The 22,735-nt window shown below is 43.2% G+C and overlaps 1 long non-coding RNA gene across 1 annotated transcript; it reads left to right on the top strand.

The window, feature by feature from the left end:
* The first annotated feature begins 1,404 nt into the window (after positions 1 to 1,404).
* LOC118920680 (uncharacterized) lies at positions 1,405 to 10,751 on the top strand. The gene is made up of 4 exons (XR_005028013.2): positions 1,405 to 1,495; positions 4,187 to 4,264; positions 8,678 to 8,934; positions 9,331 to 10,751. It is a non-coding gene; the product is annotated as an uncharacterized LOC118920680 (long non-coding RNA).
* Positions 10,752 to 22,735: the final 11,984 nt, after the last annotated feature.

A 22,735-nucleotide genomic window follows, 5' to 3' on the forward strand; every position in this document is an offset into this window, starting at 1 on the left:
CTCTCCCAAAGATTCAAACAGCATAAAATCAAGGAAAAAGAGTCAAAGTTCCTCGTTCTCTACACTCACCCCTACGAGCTCATGATCTTACTAGAGAGCTAGTAACTACTCGTAACAGTGTGACACATATCCTACAGGCATGTTCCATGAATATGCAAGTATATAGACATCTGTGTGTGTACACACACACACACACACACACACACATGCTTTGTTTTAAATACACCACTAGAGTCATATTTATAGACACTATTATACAACCTGTGTGTTTTTTTACTTAAAATACATATCATGGGCAATTTTCTATGTCTACATGTGTTTTTAAAAAATTAGCTATAAATTTGGGGGAAAACAATACAAGCTTTTTTGTGTGTGTGTGGGAGGGGTAGGAGGTTGGGAGTTGGAATTCAAATCAAGGAGCTTGTGGGGAAGGGTGTTTCCCTCGTCCACAATCACTGGAAGCAGTTTATAGTGTATCATTCCAGAAATAGTCTATGCATAGATCAGCATATATGTATATCAAATGCTCACACCTTTCTTTTCCTTTACCAAGCATCTTTCACCTTGCATTTTTCACTTAGATCTCCTGGAGAACATTTCCTGTTAGAAAAAACTGACGTTTTAAATGGCGGTGTAATGTTTCTTTGAGTGGTATTCCTTAGTGAATTTCATTTGTCCTTTCTGATGGACTTTGGGTGGCTTTCGGTCTTTGCTTCTACAGTGCCGCAGTAAATACTCCAGTCGGGTGCCCACCCTGTGATTCTCTGTGCAAACCCACTCGCTCTTTTCTGTAAGCAACTCCTTTGCTCCATCCACACCTGTCCTCAAATCGCCTGGATCAAAAAGAAGAAATGATTGTATTAACTTCTTTACAAATGAGGGTTTAAAACAAAGTATTAATAAGCCACTAAAAATCTATTATGAATAGGTGCCTTTCCTGTAGTTTTTAATCTTTCCTCCAGCTTGTGAGAGAGAAGCTCATGAAAAAGAAAAAATTTAGTTACATTTCCCTTCCAGCCCCCAGCCCCCCACCCAGCAGTCAGCCATGCCAAGATCATGGCGTTAGCATCCCATGCCTGCTTATTAGGAAGGCCTGCTACATACTGAGTAATTCTTTCCCATCCACTGCCTTTCATCTTAGGCTCAGAGAAAGATCGAAGCTCACTTTTAAAACTTAGGTGCAGCTTCTTGCTCTTCTTGGTGTGCAAGAGGGAAGTCATTGGGGATTTGGAACAAAGTGAGCCCCCAGAAAGAAGTGGGTGGGATCTTGTGTGTGCAGTGGTTGGGGAGGGTGCTCCCCTCCTGGGAGAGGAGTCTGATTTCATTATACAGTTGGAAACCTGGTGTAATCATGTAGACAACGGAATCTTTTTTGCTCAGTTGAGGTCTTTTTGTTCTTTGTCTTGCAGTGTGTACAGCAAATTTCTGTTCGCCTGGGAAGAAGGAAGTTTGAGTTAAAGAGGAGAGCAGCTCCATACGCCTTGTAATAAGCAAGGTAATTGAAACATTCAACTCAGGAAGAGATGCAACAAGGCCAAAATGAAAGAGGAACTGGGCTTGCCAATGTTCAGAGCAGGAAAACCAAAGAAGTTACTATCTCCAAGTTAAAAGTGATGGGGGGAGGGAATATATCACCTGCTGTATTTGTTATTGAAATTCACAGTCTTGTTTGCTGTTTATCTAGAGGCTTGGAGAGCTCTCCTGCAGGTTAGGAATAAAGAGGTGAGGTCCAGAAAGAAATGCTAGTAATAAAAAGGGAGGTATTAGAAACACCAGAAAGAATGGAGGGTGTAAATAAAAGTGGGCATTTGACAGCACAAAAAAATGAGGGCAAGCCAGTTGCCTGATGTCAGAGGTCCTCAAAACTTAAGTGGGAAACACAGTCACAAGGAAAATGTCCCAAAGAAAAACAGAAAATGAAATCCTAGGAGATTTTTTTTTCCTCTGTGATGTGGTCCAATGGAGTAAAGAAGGTTGGTTTTGCCAGGATGCCCACATGAGCGATGCTTTTGGCAAAGGAACTGGCTTCATGATATGCCTTCAAAGGTTCTCTCCAGATCAGCTTGAGCCGTAGGACAAGATGGGGCCAACCCAGGGCATAGTTTCCCTCCGGAAAGGAGCTGAGACTGGGGCATAAGGAGCCTGTCCCCAAAGAGCCCAATCTATTTGGTCACCTGCATCGCTGGGCTTCTCTCTTTTTTTTTCTCCCAGGACTCTACCTTGAATGGAATTGCTTAGGATAGAGAGAATAGGCATTTTTAGCCCAAAGCCAAGTCTAAGATGTCAGAAATAAATAAGAGTTATTGGAGAACTGACTTTGTTCGGGGCCCAAGAATATTAAAAACAAGAAACAAACCAAACCAAACTTTCCATCCTTTTCCTTTTGTCTCAAAATTTGCAAGTACTTACAGCCTAAATTTAAAACAAGCAAAAAAAAACCCTTCATTGTCTATAAGTTGGTCATGGGGATGGTAGTATAGGATGGAGAATATAGTCACTGATTCTGAAACATCTGGCTACGCTGACAGATGGTACCCACACTAGAGGGGGTGAGGATTTAATAATATGGGTAACTGTTGAACCATTGTGTTGTATGTTTGAAACCAACATAAGATTGTGTATCAACAATACTTCAATTAAAACAAAAATATAACAAACCTTCATTGTCTTACCAGCTGTATCAAACTGCATACAAACATTTATCTAAAAACCTGTATTTGTAGGGTAATTTTCAAACTAATGAAGAAACAGAATACAGTTTTCCAGGAGACATACACTTTTTTTCGTGTATCTTATTTTCAAAACTACAGGTAAAATAAATTGTTAAAGCAAGAAATATACCAACTCTTGGCATTTGGAACTTAGTTTATAAATACAAACATTATGTAACCAAAGGGGAGTGAAAACTAACGGCGGTTGGTGTTCCTTACCCAACAGCTATTTTCTCTTCTTCTATTAACAGAAATTGGAGATCTTGGAAATTGATTTGCATTGTCATATGAGCTAAGCTTTTCAATGTTACAATTGTAGCTTAGTTTTTCCTAGGTCTCTATGACTGATGAGTGTAGCTACATATCCAGATTTTAAAAAAATATTTGTGCACAAAATTAACAATGGTTACCTTCTATGTCTCCTACATGCCAGGTGCTATGGGCTGGGAGTTCTCTATATGCAGTGCTAAGTTCTCCTGATAACTGTACAGGAGAGGTGCTGTTGTTTTTATTTTCTAGATGAGGACACTGAGGTCCAGGTGTTCCAGCTAATACATGACCGAATGACCTCAACATGCTGTTCCCCCACTCCCGCAGTTCCATACTCTTTCCTCTCTCAGAAGAAGTCCATCATTGTTCATTCTTGCATTCAACCAGTTCTGACCTACTCTGGCGTCCACCACATGTCAGGCTCTGCACTTGGTTCTGGGGATTCAGCAGTGACCAAAGCAGAGAACTAAGTCAACACATCCCCAAACAGGATACTTTCAGATGATGAGGAATGCTAGGAAGGGAATTAAACAAGACAGTTAGGATGGGGAACGTCACAGGTTGGGAGCAGCAATATGGGGTGGGGAGGCCAAGGAAGAGAGTGGAACGACGAGAAGCCACAAGGTAAAGGTGTAGATTTGGAAAGAAAGTTCCACGCAGAGGAAACAGCAAACACACGTTCCTTGAGATGGGAAAGATCTTGGTACGCTGAGCAGTTAGGCTGTCTCTCTCTCTGGCCTTCACCGACTCAGCAGTCGCCAGGGCCTGCCTGAGTTGGAAGGTGCAGGGTGCTGCCTTATGGGTGCAGGGTTAGTGGAGGGTACATCCTTAGATGCAAGACATTTGGCTCTGATTTCCCAACCCTGCTGTCTCCTTCCCCTTGTCAGACAGGGGAGCAAGATGCCCCTCATTCGTCAAGTATTATTATTTGACAGGAAATAATAACATGTATATGACTGGAAATAAGAATAATGGTTGTCAATTCCTGAGTACCTGTTCTGTGTTACATGAACTGCTTAACTGTGTTAACCTCATTTCATTGGCAAAGCAGCCCAGTGAAATATTGTAGGACAGTCTAGAAGCAGGAATGTGCTGCATTGATCATTCTAAGGGAATTGATTTCTAGAATTTACTTTCATTCACTGATCCCTAAAACTGCCTGGGAATGCTCCTAAATTCACAGTAACCTTCTTCCTACATTACAGAGAAGTGTGTTGGGGGGACTACTCCAGCCAGCATCTTTATGGAACATTTAGGCAGGAGAGGCTGTGATAATCTTCAAGGTAACAAAGAGATTAAACAGAATATTGGTTTTAGGAAACTCTCCTTAAGTGATTAATCAAGGCATTGACATGTGAACACCTTATATTACTTCATCTTACATGTGTTTCTAGGGAGCTCTTAGAACAACCACAGAAGTATAATACTGTTGATTCTTATAAATGTAACTGGAATGTTTTCTAGAACTATCAAATATTTTAGGGTACACTGGACATGCCTCAGAATAAAAATTTTGTATGGTTCTCTTTTAGATTTAGTGTCTGCTTGTCAATACATTAATTAAAACTAGTTAGAATCATGTAATGATTTCATATAAAGGCATCAGCTTAAAAATATGCAAGGGACTATGTATTTTTTCTCAAAATTATGTAAGAAAAAAATGAGATTAGTTTAACAGATCCTGAGCTACATACTTATAATTGCCTATTATTTTCTTTGCTGATAGAATTCAACTTAACACACACACACACACATACATATATATTTAATTTTAGTTTTTTACAAATTGCTATATGTTTCAGGGAAATCTGGCCCTTTGACAATCCCAGGGAGTGGAGTTTTGATTAGTCAATATCAGTGGTTGTCAACCAGGCCACAAAATCAGATTATCTTCAGAGCTTTTAAAAATTGTCAATGCCTGGACTCCACCCCCAGCAATTGTGATTAAATTAGTCTAAGCAGTTCACATGATTTTATTTCTGTTGCTAATAATTGCTCAAGGAATTTGGTAAGTGACATAATTTTGACCAATGATAGGTGAAGTAAATGTGATGAGGTCATGTTCCTGGAAAATTATCCTTGCTCTTGAATATGTAAACAAGAGAAGGAATCTTCTCTCTTTCAATTTTTATATTCTTTTTGTGTGAATATATGCCATCTGGTGCTGTGGTAGCCACTTTGTGACCTTGAGAGGCAAACCTAAAGTTCAAAGCCAGTGCACTGAGGTGGGCAGAACAAGATCAAAAGGACCTGGGACTAGAGTAATTGAATTAACCAGTCCTGGAGCTGCCCTATCAAGGAGGACATTTATGACATTTATAGATGGGTTTTCTGTTTCCAGAAGGTCTAAACATTTTCAATTTTACAAAATAAGGAAACTAAAATACAGAAAGGCTTAACTGTTTGTCTACAGTCACACAGTTGGGAAGTGGCAAAGCCAGGGCCTGAATTTGGCCTTAGCTCTGAGGCTTTTAGTAACTAACATGTAGAACAAGGATTGGCCAACAATGGCTTGTGGCCCAAACCCTACCCACCACCTGTTTTTGTAAATAAGCTTTTATTGGAACACCACCAGAACCATTAGTTTATGCATTGTTTGTGGCTGCTTTCACACTCCTATGGGAGGGAGTACTTGTGAGAGGCATTGTATGGTGTGCAAAGTCTACAATATTTACTGTCTGGCTCATCACAGACAATGTTTGCCGACCCCTGCTGGTCTAAGCCAATCATGGTAATCCTATCTTGCTTTCTCTGTGATTGTCTAGGGGTGCTGATATAAACCAGTGTTGGCCAATGAGGTTTAGGCAAAATTCTGTTGGGGATACTGACTGAGAAAGATGTTCCATTCAGCCCATCAAAAGAGGTGTGAGGAAGGCACCTGCCTCCCTTTTTCCTGCCTCTTCTATGCGTTCTGTTCCATAGAACACGTCTGAGCAGCACCGTTCTATACTTTCTCTGTAATGGGACAGATAGTAAATATTTTAGGTTTTGTGGGCCATATAATCTCTGCTGCACTGACTCACCTCTGCTATTGCAGCAGCTTGAAAGCAGCCGCAGATGACACATAAATGAGCGGGTGTGGCTGTGTTTCAATAAAACCTTATTTACAAAAAAAAAGGTGGTGGGCCAGACTTCACTCGTTTGCTGAGTGCTGGTTTAGTCTAATCATGGTTCATTTCTTGGTCCTGGGCCCATCTTCTCTGAATACATTGCTGACTAAAAGCCAAACCAATAAGGGGTTCTTTTAGGAAGGGAGACATGGATGATGGCTGTTGGGTACCAGAAAAACTGTTGTGGTCTAAGCCAGCTTGGCATGGAACAAATCTTGGGTTATTTTGGGGATAAGTGAGAGTTACTAATGCTCCGCAACCTAGCTGCAGGTTACCACAAAATCTAGACCATCCGAATTCTGCTACTCACAGCTGACCAGTTCATACCACCTGTTGTGGAAGCTCTATAAACCCTAGCACTCTGGTCTGACTGATGTCCTCTCCACACCCTGAATGAGAGGGTCACTCCAGGCAGGCACAACGACATCCCCAAAGCAGGACTCTGTGCTCACCGGTTAGCATGATGCAATCAGAGATCGTCCCAAACCAGTGGCTGGGCACTGGATCAACTAGGGAAGAAGTGGGAAAGGTGCAGGTGAAGGATATCCTGTAATGCATTCTGGTCAACCCACATGTCATGAATGCCTTTAATCTCCCCAGTGCAAATCTACTTCTAATATCATCATGTTAATTAACTAGGTTTTGGGGGAGTTATAAAGATTACAGTGGTGCTCACTAAGTGCTAGCAGTGTAAGGCCTCGTTCTGTGGGAGAAGCAGGTAGATGAGGGCAGCACCTCTCACCCTGTACCGTGCACACGGATCACCTGGGGACCTTGTTCAATGCACGTTCCAACTCAGCTGGTCGGGAGTGGGCCGGGGACTCCGCGTTTCTATCGCGCTCCCAGGGGTGCCTGGTGTCCACCCACACGGCAGAGAAATGCTGGTCTCGGGAAAACCTTCTGAGAGCTCTTCAGTTCTCATCTAGTTTCAATGTCAATTTCAACTTCCAGCTTCTTTTCCCTTTTTCTTTCTTTTGCTGCATTTTGTGCCCCCATTTTTTCCTAACCTAGGTTCCTGCATTCCTTGTTGAATAAAGTTGAATCGAGCCTCTACTCCATGCAGGGCCATTTTGAGACTTGGCCCTCCAGGCTGGGGACTTCCTTGAGTTTTCTTTTAAAGTGCAATCTGGTTAAAGACTTTGGGAGCTTCCCATTACTGTTAGGATCAAGTCCAAACTCCATGCCTGGTTAAAAAGCCCTGCTGGGCCTGGCTGACGGAGGCAGGGAGGGCCAGGGGTGGGATGGAGGGGGAGACTGTCCGTCCCCTGCTGCATGGTATGAGGCTCAGGGGAGGTAACACCTGTAATGCCTGTAGCTTAGCACTAGACACAGAGTAGGGGAACACCTGGGGCTCTGTGTGGCTGAGACCCGCCTTGGATCTGCCGGGAGTCAGGAGTCTAGATGGGTAGATGGCTACCCAGTGGTTCTCAACCAGGGTTGCTGCGGGGCCGTGATTTTGTGCCCCAGGCATGTTGGCAATGTCTGGAGAATTTCTGGCTGTCCCTATGTAGGGGAGGTGTTACTGGCATCTAGAGGTTGGAGGCCAGGCTTGGAGCTGAATATCCTGCAATATCCAGGACAGCTTCCATCCCCACCCACCCCTCACTCCATGACAAAGAATTATCTGGTCCAAAATGTTGGTAGTACTGAGGTCTAGAAACTGGAAGAGGCCACCAGGAAGAACTCTCCAAAGCCTTGACCCTCCCTCTTTACATCCCAGATCAAGTCCACCACCACTTTCTATTTCTCTCCGTCCCACCGTCTCTCCCTCGAGCCTGCTGGCAGCCGCCTCTGTCCTTTTGCGGACCTGCTTCAATGGCTGGTTCCTGTTCGTCCATCAGGGCTGGCTCAGAGGTCTCCTCTCCAGGGAGCCTTCTCTGACCCTCTTGTGCAAAACTGCTCCTGGCCCCCTGGTTCTCTTCTATTAGACAGCCTGTTTATTTCCTCCTGATGTCTGTCATTATCAGATGGGACACTTATTTTATTAGTGATTCATTGATTGTCTCCTGCACTTGAATGTGAGCATCACTAAGAGCTAGTCATGTCTGTCTTAATCAGGGGTTTGTAAACTACAGCCCCTGGGCCAACTTTGGCCCTTTATCTCTTTTTGTAAATAAAGTTTTATTGGAACACAGCCATGCCCATTGTTTCATGTATCACCCATGGGTGCTTTTGCTCTACGACAACAGTGTTAAGTAGCTGTGATAGAGGTCGTATAGCCAAGAAAGTGAAGACATTTACTCTTTTCAGAAAACATGAGCCACCCCTGATTGTGGTGCTTCATCACCCACTCAGTACAGTGCCTGGCACATAGCAGATGCTCAGCAAATGCTTACTGAGTATTTGTTAAGTGCACTTTATAGGTATCATTCCATTTACTCCTCTTTACCTTCCACAAGGTAGATACTATCAAAGGTCCACAAACCTGAAACTCTAAAACCATCCTTTTAAAAAACAAATTTGGCAACAAAACCTGATCTGATCTGACCCAACTTGTTTGGCTGCAAAATACGACTTGAACGACTGTGAGGCCATTGACTGCCTACCTTTACCTCACTAATTCCACCCTTGTACGTTTCTCTGCAGACACTCTGATGAAGCAGATTACAGGCACTGCCACATGACATTTCTAAAATCTGAACATTCCGAATTCCAAAGCATATTCGGCCGCAGAGATCTGGATAAGAGATTTGTATTTTTCCTTATTTTAAAGCTGAATAATAATGGCAGTGAGTGGCAGAGCTCGGATTTGAATCCAGGAAGCTGAGGCCTGAACTGTGTCTGTAACCACTAGGCTATCTTGGAGGAGGGGGCTGGTGCCTGCTGATTGGATGAATGAAAGGGTAAATGAAGCTGACTGGGCTGGTTTGCCTGTTGCTGGGGAGATTCCTGCCTTCATCTGTCAGAGTATCTTTCCAGGCCAAGCACTACCGCTGTAAAATACATTTACAAAACGTGCACGCACATGCATACACGCACACACACACACACACCTCAGAAACGACTGCGTATATACCACAGACTATTATATTTTCCGGAGCTTTGTGGATGCCAGTTGTTTTCAGCAAGCTCATTTTTATGAATCAGGTGACAAAACCCACTAGTAACCAGGCAGGGGAAAGAAAGCAGGTGCTTTTCCAGCCAGGCAGGATTGAGTTGAGCAGTTTCTCATTGTTGTTATGCCTCTGCCTCCGTCAAGGAACAGCACCTTGTAAAAAATTACCGTTTTCTCTCTCTAGCTTCGGGAGCTGCTCTGGTCCTGAAAACCTAAAGCCGCAGCTAACAGGAAAAGTGTAATTTGTCTGGGGGTACTCAGATGAGAACAGAGCAATGGGGAACAGGAATGCTGCTTCTGAAAGCACGAAGCATTATTTCCTCCCATCAAGAGGGGAAGTGAGCCTCCCCTCGAGGGCTTGAAAGCTTCCTGGAGAAGATCTGAAGTTGCCTCTAGGAGACAGTGGAAAATTAACGTGGTTTTAAGTGAACAGTAGTGCCTTCAAAAAGGCTCAGAGGAGTGAAATGGATATAAGTTGGCACAGGGCTGATACTATGGATTAAAAACCTGGTTGTAGATGGGTGAACACTATATGATTTCCTCTGTGTTTAAAAAAAAGGCCTGTATCTACATGTGTGTGTGTAAAAATACAGAGAAAGGATGAGAAGAATGCACTCACCATTAAGACAGGAAGTAAATCAGAAACAGGCGGGGGTGGAGGAAGGTGTGTGTGTCCGGGAGAGAGAAGGGTAACTTTCCATTTTCAATCACACACACTTCAGCATTCTCCCTTTGCTTGTGTGACCTAAAAATAAAGAAAAGCAAATAAAATTAACTTGCAGAAACAAACAAACAAACAAAAAACCCTCAAGGAATCAGCTTCCTAATAAACAGAAAGCCTTTTAACTTTTAAGAATTAGGAAGCTCCAGGCACAAAAGACGGATGCGTCCTGGTTTGGGGAATTCGTAGTTAAATCATGTTTGGAAGCTGACTTAGAATTCTACTTCATCGTGGAACCAGGTAGGTCACTTAAAACCATTACTGAAACTTCCTGTAACAAAAGGGAAATGTTCGGTTCCCTCTCTTTCATACAGCTGATTAAAATTAGTAACATTTCTTTTTTTTTTTTTTTTTAGAGATAGGAAGCATTCAAAATGACTGGTTTTTATAATTTATCCTTTAAAATACACACCCTATGAGATTAAGGCTTCAAATCATACCTTTGAATATTAAAAAGAAAAGCGTATGTAAAAACCCAACCCTTCTCAGAGACTAAGAGGGGGATGCTATAGATCCTGGAGCATCCTTTAGATCATGTGCAAAAGAATTTTAGTCTTTGTTTAATCTAGTGTAAAACACTACAGTTGCCTTCTTATTTTCAGATTATATTTTAGTTGAAGTTTTGCTAGATCGTCGGTTACTTTTATTTAATTCATACCCCTGTAAGTCCTTAAACAGAAAATAGGAAATGAAGGAGGATCCAGAGCAGTGTGATGATGGTGACCCCAAATGGGCTCCACACCCACCCCATCCATACATCTCCATTTGCACGGATACCAGGAATTCAACAAAATGGTGGCTGCTGGTGAGCCACGGTGTAGCAGCTTTTCCAGCTATGAATCTGCAACTGGCTTCATTTAGGAGACAGTATGCTTAATTCCTGGAGTTTTCCTTGTATGCACTGAAAGGATAAATATTCAGCATGGATGAATCTTAAGATTTGTGAAGCGGGCAAATTATTTTCCCAAGGCTGGGATTTTTTTACTTCACAGGATGCACCGCTGGTTGGCAAAAATTTGTCAGTATCCCTGAGGTTTTCAGACTTACCGAATTGTGTTAGGACAAGTCTATTTGCACCCACCTTTTAGAAAATGTTTTTTCTATTGAATGAGGGTCATGCAAGACGTTTTGTTTTCATTGATCAAGTGAGATAAAGAAAAGGTCCTTTGAAAGCTTGACTCAAACATTAGGTTTTGGTACCATGCTTTTCAAAACTATTATCATGTCATACCCTATGTGATCCTCATAGCAACTTGGAGGCTGTCAGAGTAAGCAGCCTCCATATTACGGATGAGGAAAGAGAGGCATAAAAGGTTAACTCATGCATGTAAACAATTGGCCAGAGAGTGCTTGGCATTCCCAGTCTCTTTTGCTCAACCTTTTCAGCGAAGGCAGGGATAGTTTTTATCAGGTTTTATTTAGGTGGAGTTCAGGCATTTCCTGGGTCGTCTTGGGCTATAAGGTTCCGGAAAAATCCCAAGAAGAGGTTTATTTAAGCATGATTCACTCCAAAATGCCTACTTCAGACTTTGGGGAAGGGACTTATTTCACCTTTGTCATCAGGTACACACCAGGACCTTTTACCAGCCCTGCCCGGAGCTTGTCTATTTTTGTTTTGTTTATACCCGACGTGATTGTACAGGTGTTGATCTCAGCGGACCACATGAGATTGCTGGGAGTGGGTGGTGACGTGATTCTCGAGACATGGTTAATTATCCTAGACAATCGCAGGCTCCCTTTTACTTGAGGGGTGTGCCCCTTCATGTACAGATGTACAGAAAGGAAAACTGAATCATGGAATGGAAAACAGCTATGACACAGCAGGGCTCGAGCAGGAAACAAAAGACAGGCTTTGATTCTCATTTCCTGCTTAACTTTTACCCTAAGTTGTCTTAAAGGCAGAGGTCGATCCCAAACTTAAGAGTCCTTTTTCATGGCAACAGTGACTTAAAAAGCAGTACCGAGATGTCTACATAGATGATCTGTTGATTTTTGTTTAAGGGAAAACAAGTAAAAATAATCTGGTCCAAATGCAAAATGTGCGACTCGGGAATTTATTGGGGGGGGGTGTTGGGGGCGAGCAGGAAATAGGTTTGAAACGTTACCAAAGCCACGTAAAAGTAACAGTGATAATAAAACTACTAACTAGTAATCATAGCTCACAGCTGTATGTTAGGCACTGCCTTAGGTCCTTTGCAAGTGTTAATGTATTTAATAGTCAACCCAATAACGTGGATGCAATCATTATCTCCACCTGACCATTGAGAAAACTGAAGTACAGAGAGGCTAAGAGACTTGTTCAAGGAGATAATGAAGGAAAACCTCAGTCCCCTTTTCTTGCCCTGGTGATGATTATGGACACAGGTTTAGGCACCTAGTAACTCAGTTTGACTTGACCCCACCAACACAACTCCATTTGGGACCTTTCTGCTAATTAGAAAAAGGTGCTCCCTCTGGGCAGGGAGTGATCTTCAGGGACTCTGTGTGGAAAGTGAAGGAGTTTCAGATGACACTCAATTCTCTGCTCCAGGTGACTTTATGTAGGGCCAAACTTCAGGTCCGCGGAGCCCTGGCTCCCACATGCACTAGTTCTGAGACTTGAGGCGGCATCCTCCCTGTCTTTGAGTCTTTGGTTCTTCACTTAAAAATCAAGGTGCTGCCGCTGGCCTCAGACAGAGGCTTGTGGTGTGGATTAAGCACTGAATTTCTTTGGCACACAGGAAGCAGCAAGAAGGCAAAATCAAACACGAAATAGTTGCATTGGGTGTCTTGCGGGGTCATAAAGTCCTGGGAGACTAGGAATGGACATTTAGACACTCATCTGGAAATGCCACGGACTCCCTATCACAGAAGAGGCACTGGCTACTTTATCAGCAATAGGTCGTGGCTTCCATTCTTATCATTAAAAGATATTAGTGCTTGACTAGCTTGTACAATTAAGCTATGTTCTCGAACTCTCCTCCTTGGGGTGCTTGCCTGAGAGGACTATATTGAAATAAACAGAGTTGATACCACTAACTTTGGGAATCGCCTCCAGGCGGCCTCTCACTGAGTCTGCACAGGCTCACAGATAGTATGTGTGATGTTAAACATGCTGGGGTGGAGGATCAGGCAGCCCGTCCGAGGCTTCCAGAGCTGCCACTTAAAGTGTGGGACTTTGGACACATTTCTTAGCCATGCTCCACGTTAGTTTACTCTTCTGTAAAATGCGGATAACAACAGCAACTTTCGAGAGATTTGTGAAGTGTAAATGAGAAAAATCCATATCAATTGTGTTGCAGCATCCCTGGCAAATAGTAAGTGCCCCCAAAATGTTAGCTGGCTTAGTTCACGGATGACGATTATTCAATAGAATGCGGCCCTAAGGGCAGCACTGGTATTTTCTGATTCTCCTATGTTCTCTTAAGTTTGGCCTTATGGTAAATTGTACTTAAGAAATTCGTGTGAAAGAATTGAACTGTGTTGTCTCTCCTGCCTTCTTAGAGGATGCAGTATTTCTTCTTCAACCACTAGATGAGTGTAAAGTTTAGCTCCAGACTTGGGAGTTTCTGTTGGTTGGAAGATGCTCAAGGGCAGATGACCAGTTGGCACTTTTGATTGCTTAGTTGCCAGGATGAGGGTTTGGGGAAGCCCAACAGCCAAGGACACATGTTTCTTAGCTTTTTGGCCATGGCTTTTCTTTTCTGGATACATGAAAGCCCAAAGTCTAGTTTGAACTTGGAAGACTGATAAAAGCTAGTAAAGGGATTTCTCTTTCCCTCTGCTTATTTGGTTGGCTAAATATACGAGCGATGCAACTCCACTATATACTTTTGTCCATTAAGAGGGAGATATCCCCCCGAGCTCTGTTGAGGTAAGTGGATTAGAAAAGGTCACTTGAAGGGCTCCTCATGTGGAACATCCAGGCACCTCTGTGTTGCAGACACTACTGGTTGCCTAGCAACAGGTTGGGGTGGCTGCATGTAGGCAGAACTACCCAACAGTGGGTTCACCAACAGGATTTTTTTTTCCCCTTCACATAATAAGAAGTCTGAGATTCCAGGAAGTCACCCAGGACTCAAACTCCTGCATTCCTGGTCCACCTTCCTTTGCACATGGCCCTGTACTTCATGTTACCATGATGGTTACCTGGATGCCAGCAGGAGGACATATTCTACATGGGAAGAAGAGGAGAAGGTAGCAAAGGTGCTGACAGAATCTATGCCTTTTTATCAAGGAAAAAAATTTCTGCAAGGGACTTGAGGAACTCAAGTTTTTGTTTTTTTTAAGCTAGGCTTAGTGACACCTTGAATAATTCTAGGATTCTGATAGGAATAAAAAGGATATTTGATGAGCAACTAACACTGTCTACCAATTACCACCTGACTATTCCCATTTCCCTAGCAGATAATCTGTATTTCTTAGGGTGGCCATATGCTTCAGAGAATATTTGTACCAGCTCTAAGAGGGGACTCTGATTAGTTTAAGCTAGTCAGGTTTGATCCCTTTCCTCTTATCAATAATTAATATATGTACTGATATGTGACATCATTTTGGGCAATGAGATTGGAAGGGATGGGTGCTAAGGAAAAGGTTCTACTTCCTAAAGAGAGAGTTAAAGGACTGACTAGTTAGTTAGTTTTCTGCTTCTGGGAGTTGTTGCATGAAGACGTGAAGGCTGGAGCTGTGCAGTGATACTGCAAACATGAGGGGAGCCAGCCTTGTAGGACAAGGCCTATATGCTGGAGAGATGGCAAAAACGCATGTTTCATGCAGCTTCTGAATTAGTCGGAGCTCCTTTTCTTCCAAACTTTTTTATTCTGTGAGATGATAACATCCCTTATGGTTTAAAGCTCTTTTGTGTTGGATTTTCTGCTACTTGAACCCAAAGGGATTCTAACTGATATTTTTGTATGATGAGACCGGTAGAATGGGTTAATCCTCTGTGTGTGAACATATCTTTAAATAATAGAAATAACTCTTTGCTCCTGTTCTTACAAGGACCCCAGAGAATATTTGTACCATCTCCAAGAGAGGGCTCAAGGCCAGCATACTTGTGCTATTCCCTCTGCGTGAATTCCCTCTGCTTTCTTCCCAAATAGCCAGGTAGCTTCATCCAGCACTTTCTCCCATCGCTACTCAAATATCACATGATCAGAAAGGCTTCCCTGACACCGTATCTAAAATATAACTCACTCCCCTCCCTGCCTTGCCATCTCGCTCTGCTTTGTTCTTCTTCACAGACCTTCTCCTCCGTGGACAGCACATGTTGGCTCGTCTCTGCCTCGAACGTCTCTTACCCACCTGCTGCGGAAGGTGCGTGAGAGCAAGTACTTCTTTGCTGTGAACAGTTAGATCCAGTTCCTCCTCTAGTGCCTGGTACATAGTGGTCTCTTAATATACATCCGATGAATATATAGAAAAGTGTGTTCAAAGCTTCACCTCTAGAACTTCGATTTCACCAGAGGCCACATACTGAGAGGATTAAGAGCTCAGGGTCTAGAGTGAAACCCAACTGACTTGGCCCTCTGGCTCTGCCACTTGCTGGCCCTATGGACCTGGTCAAGGTGCTGAAGCTACACTCCTTTATCAATAAAATGGTTTTAAAAAGATATATTGCACCCACGTGGCATTAGAGACACATAGATCCGGAGGCCCCAAGGATATGCCGAGCGAGGTTCCCGGAAGCGGTCGGGGCTGTCACAGCAAAGCGGCAAAGGCGGTTGCCTGGGCAGCTGTGCCCATGAGCCCAGGACTTCACTTTTCCCAGGTGAGTGCTTTGAAACAGAGACTGGAAATAATTCACCAGGCAAAATGGTGGGGCAATTGTGAAACATACAAAACTAAACAGAAATCTCAAAACGGCTGTCTGGTAAGAAAACGAGAACATTCTGCAATAGGCAGATGTTAGTGAAGATGATGTTCTCCAGAGCGTGGGATCACAAGCCGTCTGCCATGGCGAATCCTCCCGCATTCCTTTGAAGAAAAGCACTATTTCCTCCTCCTTCGTACCCAGGTTGACCAGCATAAATACTCCTAAGAGCAGTAAGGTGAAAGAATGACCCCACTTAGCTATTTTTAGCTTCCCCTTGAAGTCTTATATTTCATATTTTAAGTTTGTTTTCAAAGTTCTCTTCCAATCTAAATAAACTGAGTCTCAGAAATGAGGTAGGTCATGACTTTCTGATTCTCTGGGGAGTAGGCGCTGAGGCCACTTGCCGTGGAGCGTTAGTCCAGTGTGTCTGCCTCGGAGAGGACCCTGCAGGTCACATAAGCACGTGGCCACCTGCGGTGCTTCTAACACGGTTAGCTCCTCCAGCCACCTCCCGACAGCGGTCCCGGCTTCCTCTGACCTTTCCCAATAATCCACTAATACGTGATCTTTCAGGATTTTCTAATCAGATTCTGTAAACCCTTCTGTTTGGATTCCCCCATCTCCTGCTGTGTACATTACTGCCCTCCTTAGGGAGGAAGCATGCCATTTTCACTCATTCATTCATTCAACAAATAATTATTAGATGCCTACTGCATGCTAGGTACTCAGAAGTCCCTGCCCTCAAGGTATTTCTTTTCTAGTAGGGGAATAAGTAAAGCACTAATAAATAAAAAATTAATGAATTCATAAATCCATACAGAATCGAATGCTGTTATATTTACTGTCATTATAATTAATAAAATAATCATATATATGAATATACCACAATCTCTGATAAAGTACTTACTACATGCAGGTGGCATCCCAAACTCTTTATATAGGAACTCGTTAAATGCTTCCCTGTTTTACAAAAGGAGAGACTGAAAAACCAAAATGTCTTTTAAAAGTCCCACAGCCAGTTAAGGACCCCTTGGGATTTGAAGGCTGGCCATGTGGATTTTAGAGTGCGTCTTGTAACCATATAACGGTCCTCTGCATGATCTCTAAGATGGTCAGCAAACAGGTGGACAAGGTCAGGTCAGGAGCCGACAAGTCGCAAAGGAGGGTAAGCTGGGTGATGGGGAGTGGGGTGACCCTCCGGTGGGGAGCAGCCACTCTTAGAACGGGTTGGCCAGGCAGAGACCTGGAAGATGAGAAGGGGTTGGCAACCTGGGAAAAGCCCTGTAGGTTGAGAAGGCAAACAGCAAACGCAAAAGCCTGAGGCGGGAAGGAGTGTGGCACATTACAGGGACAGAGAAAAGGCCCGTGGCACCAGGACACACTGCACTGTGGGGCATGGAGGGTGCAAATGTAGGGGGATAGGTCTTGGTGGCTTTTGATTCAAATGCCATTAAAAAAAGAAAATTGCTCCATGAAGTTTCTTGCTCAGGGTTTTGCAGGAACTTGTAGGGTTGGCATTTGTCACAGAGCTCAGGATATGCAGGAAACCTATTTCATATCATCCCTGTGGCTGAAAGTTGTGCATTTTTGAACCTTTAAGCCTTTTAAAATCTTTCCTTCCTTAGTAAGTCTCTGAACATAATTGAATTTCTCTGGGACTATTGGTGCTGTGACCTGGGTTACAACCCTGGACCCAGTGGCCCATGTTTAGCTCCAATGAACTTGTAACAACTTGAGTGGCACTAAAACTAACCTCAAGACTTCCCTGAACTGGTGCTTCCCCCCTTGTGGTTTAAAAATAAATTCTGAATATTATTAGGTCATTTTCCTACAATTTACATGACTTTAAAAATGGGGCACAGAGGCCAAAAATAGGGAAAAAAGGTTGTCTTTATGCAATCGGTTTCAGTGAATCGAGATTTGACTGTCTTTTGTGCAGCCTCTACAGTGGGGACTCTTTCTGGACTTATGGCTTTGGCAGGTCAATAAAAGGCTTGAGTTAAGGAACAATAAATAGCCTGGCCAATGATCACATATTTTGCAACAAAAATTTATGCCCTGGCGCCTCTCAGAATTGATGCAGTTGGTCAACAGTCTGAGTAGAACAGTCAGAACACATGCACGGTCCTGATAGTTAAAGCACATTCGACTCATTTGCCCCTGTAAGGAGAAGGGAAGCCCATTTTGATTGCTCTTCGGAGGGTAAAATGCTTGGGGATTTTCACCAAACATTCAAGAGGAAATGAAGAGCTCAGGCAGCCTGAGTTAGAATCTCCAAATTCCTGATTCCTTGAGTGTAACCTTGGGAAAGTTACTTAACCTCTCTGAGTTTAATCCACATCTGCACAATGGACATAAAAAGGGCACCTACTTTGCAGGGTTGTCCTGAGGATAATTGAGACATCAATTCATAATTGATTAAATGGATGGAAGAAGTTTCCTGAGAGCTGGGTGTAAGGACTCAGGAAACACTGCCATGTTTCTTTTCCCATCATACCCTTTCCAGCCTTTTGTGGCCCCAGCACTGCTGTCCCAGAGCACATCTCTGCATGACCTCAGGAGGGCATAGAGTGGGTACATCAAGGTCCACAGGGTAGCAGAGGGAGAAACTACCCCTGGCAGGTATGGCAGGACACCCTGCAGAGAACCTGCCCCTTACAAATGAGTGTTTTGCTCTATGGCATGGTTTCTTCTGGGACAGATCGTTCTCTGTTGTGGGGGACAGTCCTGTGCTCCATAGGGTGTTTGGAAGCATCCCTGGTCCCTACCAGTAGCACCCACTCTTCTCCCTCCAAAAGCTGGGACAACCAACAATATTTCTGGACATTGTTGAATGTCCCCTAGGGGACAAACTACATGGTACATTTTAATTTATTGTTTAAAAAAAATCTTTAACTAAATTACATACCCTCATTGCTGGGGAAAGAGAAAGAGACAAGGAGGAGGAAAAGGAAGGATAAAAGACACCATGCACACAGATGCACAGAGCAAAACCCAACCCCGAAGAACCAAACGCTCCTATCTATCCCTACTAAAGTTTTACAAAATATCCCTGAAAACTAGTTTTCCTATGTGAGGATTTATAGATCAAAAAATCAGACGCAGATGTTGAGAACAGAGTCTCCTAGATAAGAAAATGATGGGCTGGGATCTCAGCCCCACCTCTCAGGGTCCAAGCTGCTGCGCATCCCCAAGCCTCAGTTCCCTCAGCAGTAAATGAGAACCATCACAGTACCCAGCTCAGAACAGTGCCGGAAGCGTTTCCTTGCCACGGGCTCTTACTATTTGCAGAAATACAAATAGCATATGCCAGGTGCCAAACACAGTCCATAAATGAACACATATACTGATCAAATAACCCCCAGAAATCGCTGTGATTTTGTTTGCGTTTTATAGGTAATGAATCTGAGGTTTAGAGAGTAACTCGTTGGGGGTCTCCCCTCTGGGAGGTGGAAAAGCAGGCAAACAGCAGAGCAGTTAGTGCTCTCAACTGTGGGTTCGTCCTGCTTCCTCGGTACTGGTATTGCTCAGAATTCTAAAACCTTCCCAAACTAGAGGCGAAGAAAGTTCCATCTCTCTCCGTTGCTGGGATCTTCTTGCCTGGGAATAATCCAGGAATCTTAGGGTGCTCTCTCCATCGATAGGGACAGTTATTTCTGTTGTGTCCTGCTGAAAACAGGCCATTCAGGAAATCTACAGAAATATCCCCAAATTCAAGAAGGGGGCCTTTTTCCAACCCTATCTGAGACCACTGCAGTGCCTTTAATGACCTCATCCAGGAAGTGACATCCTATCACTTCTGTGTTTTCTGTTGCCACACAGACCAAACCTGGGAAGACAGGAGGGAATTACACAAGGATGTGAATTCCAACAGGCTGACGTCCGTCTCAGAGGCTGGCTACCACACCAACTATGCTATGTAGAAAATTCTTAAAAGAAGGCAGACTTTGACTGGAAGATCAGTTTTTATGAAAGAGTTAACCTCACATTATGATAATTAGTTCACTTGGAAAGATGCTCCTGGGAAATACTACAAACTCCTTTCATGTAAAAGGTAAGAAGCAGGATATATTAGGTTAGCCTTTTTTTAAAATTTAGATCTTGAAAAGTGAATTAGCTAGAAACCTGGACTTGGATGAACAGATAATCAAAGTGAACACATGTGGTTCTGGAATTTAATATATGTCTAAGAAAATAGACAATTAATAATTATTTGCATATCCAAATCCTTTAAAAGTGTATGTTTGGCCAAACTTTTAGCTTCATTAGTATGGCCAGGATTAGAGATTAGATGTGTACTTTTTGAACATTACACTTATTTTTTCATACACTATTATTAACCACAAGGCTTTGTATGATTTGGCTGCTGCTTGGTGGTGAGATGTAATCACATCCACCACAGTCAAGCTACACTGGGTGATGTTCTGATTCTCAAATACAAGCCCTTCCCTACCTCAGGACCTTTGCACTTACTTTCCCTCTGCCTCTACCTGGAATTCCAGTGCTGCAGACTACCCATCAGCAGCCTGGCCTCCTTGAATTTCTATACATTTGTAATTTCTTCAGACAGGACTTCTTCCATCCCTATTCTTTTCATGATCTGGTTTTGTTCTTTGCAGCACTTAGCACAACCTGATTTATCTTTATTTTTAAAAACACTCATCTGCCCCTCACGATACAAGCTCCTTGTCCAACATGTTCGATTGTCCATCCCCAGTACCCTAGCACAACATCTTCCACCTAGTACGTGCTATATAAACCAAAGGGTTGCCCTTATTTGGGATGATGACACCAAAATATGTGCTCTCATGCACCGTGTGTGAGGCTGAAATGTCAGGGCACACCAGACACAGAAACACTCATGGCAGCTCTTTAAACACACAAACATAGTAAACATGTACCTGGCTTATAGGGAATTCTGTCTGTGACGCGTGACAAGTTGGGGTTTACTGTCAAAGTCCACTTACCAAATATTTATTCTACAACGCCCTCTCCTTTGTTTCCTGTAAGTATAGCTTCATGCTCTGCCTGGATCTGAGGTCATAGAAACATGAGGAGGCTGTTAACATATCAATGGAAAGTATCTCTTTGGAATCCAGAATTGGGAATAATATTTGCATCTCAAGCTCAGAAGCTGCCCAGGCAAGCCTGTTTATTGATTGTCTTTATTTTCCTCCTTAAACCAGCGTCTGTTTCTGAATAAAAGATTAATAGAGGAGCCCTCCGTTTGTCTGGTGATTTATACCCCTTTCCATTCTGAAGAGCGCCGCACACATGTCCCCACCCCTGGGATGGTAGGATTCAGTTCCTCAAGAAAAATAGCTGCTGGGCACCCAAGCCTGCAGCTTAATTGAATTTGTCTTTGTCCACTTAATCTTCATGCTTACAAGAAGTGGAGTGGTGGGATTCATACAGAAGGACATACCTGAAAACGACAGACAATCATTAGGAGAATGGGCCGAGGAAAGACACAAAATGCCCTGTGAAAAATGAACATTGAGGGTGTCATTTAGAACACCACGCTGCGCTACTCTTTGCTTTAGGAACGAACAGATACAGAAGGATCGCCCCACTATAAACACAGGGACCTGAAAAGTAAACCGTTGCACCAGCCTGAAGAGGTCTATCATTTTTGTCTTGGCTGCAAATTTCTGTTTCCTTTTGGGGAAGAAAAAAAACCCTGAAAGGAAAGTGAGGATTTCTGTTTTGTGTAAAGCTTGGAAACCTCTTTCCAGAAGTGAATGGTTGTTAAAAATAATAACATCAATAATAGCAATCATTCATCAAGCATTTTTTCTTTTTTTTAGCCATTGTACTAAATGCTTTCTACTCTCTATTTCCTTCTATCTTGGCTCCAACACTGTAAGGAGGACCTATTAATAGTCCCCTGCAGACAGGGCTTGGAGAGGTGCAGGGAGCCGCCTGAGTTTGTAAAGTGACAGATTTTGAAGTTGGGTGTATTTGACTCAAAATCCAAGCCTGCAGTCCCATCAAGAGAAGTGCATCCATGTGGGGTTCCCTCCATGTCCATTTATTTCTTTGGTGGGAGAATGGGGGATATATGAGCTTTGCAGTTAGGCAGCCAGTTAGGACCAAAAGCCTTAAGTTGTGAAGCCTACGTCTGTCTCCTACTACTCGGACTTAACCACTAGGCAGTATCATCCCCCTTGGCCAAGTGAGATTCCCAGAGAGAGCTTTCTTCTAATGGGTTGTTGACCCTGGTCGTTCTACTTATTCCCTTTCAATGTAAGTGATTTATGATGCTGCAGAGATGCAGGGAGAAAGGCTGGGTCAGTAAGTATCGGAATACGACAGTGCCTCTCCACAGAAAGTCCTCTCACCCCAGGCAGGGAGGATTACATCCCAGGCACTGATAAGGGGAATGGCATCCCTGGACGTCACTCGCTGAGAGTTCACAACTTTGCTTTTACCCTAAAGAAGCCTAATTAAACCCAAGTTGGTTGCTGTGTGTGTGAGGGAGGTGCTCATTTGGATGTTTCCTCGTCTCCCTCTTGGATGGGGGTCCTGTAGAATAATTTTTAATGTAGTGATCATGGTTGAGCTAGAAGTAAGATTCTGGTAGAAAGAATGTGATCGGATTCTGGAAGGCTAAAAGTGAATGTGCCTGCTTTCTAGTTTGGGATAATGATTCCTTATTTCCTTGATTCTGTGACTCTCCACATGCTCACTTACCTTTGCGATCATGACTTTACTGCCTCATACAAACAAGAAGTAAAGCCAAAGATACGGGTGGAGCACTGATTTTGGGCAGAGTCTGTCATAGGTGCCAGGCCTGAGGTAGTATACAAAACAAAGTTCTTACAAATAGTTAAAAACAGTCAAAAGGAGACACACACTGAGCAAATAATTCTACAAATCATAATTTAACTACCATTTTGATACTTGCTATGAAAAGAAATGAACATAGGAAGCAACGAGGCTATTTGAGCTGTATCTGACTTTGGTCATCCCCCCTGTCCCCCTGTGATTCTCTGTTGCAATGTGATGGCTGAGCCTGTAGAAGCCACGCAGGGGCTTCAGCTCCTATATCATCACTTAGTGGCTGAGTGACCT

Source organism: Manis pentadactyla, chromosome 5 (assembly GCF_030020395.1).
Source record: "Manis pentadactyla isolate mManPen7 chromosome 5, mManPen7.hap1, whole genome shotgun sequence".
In the NCBI taxonomy this organism is placed as follows: domain Eukaryota; kingdom Metazoa; phylum Chordata; class Mammalia; order Pholidota; family Manidae; genus Manis; species Manis pentadactyla.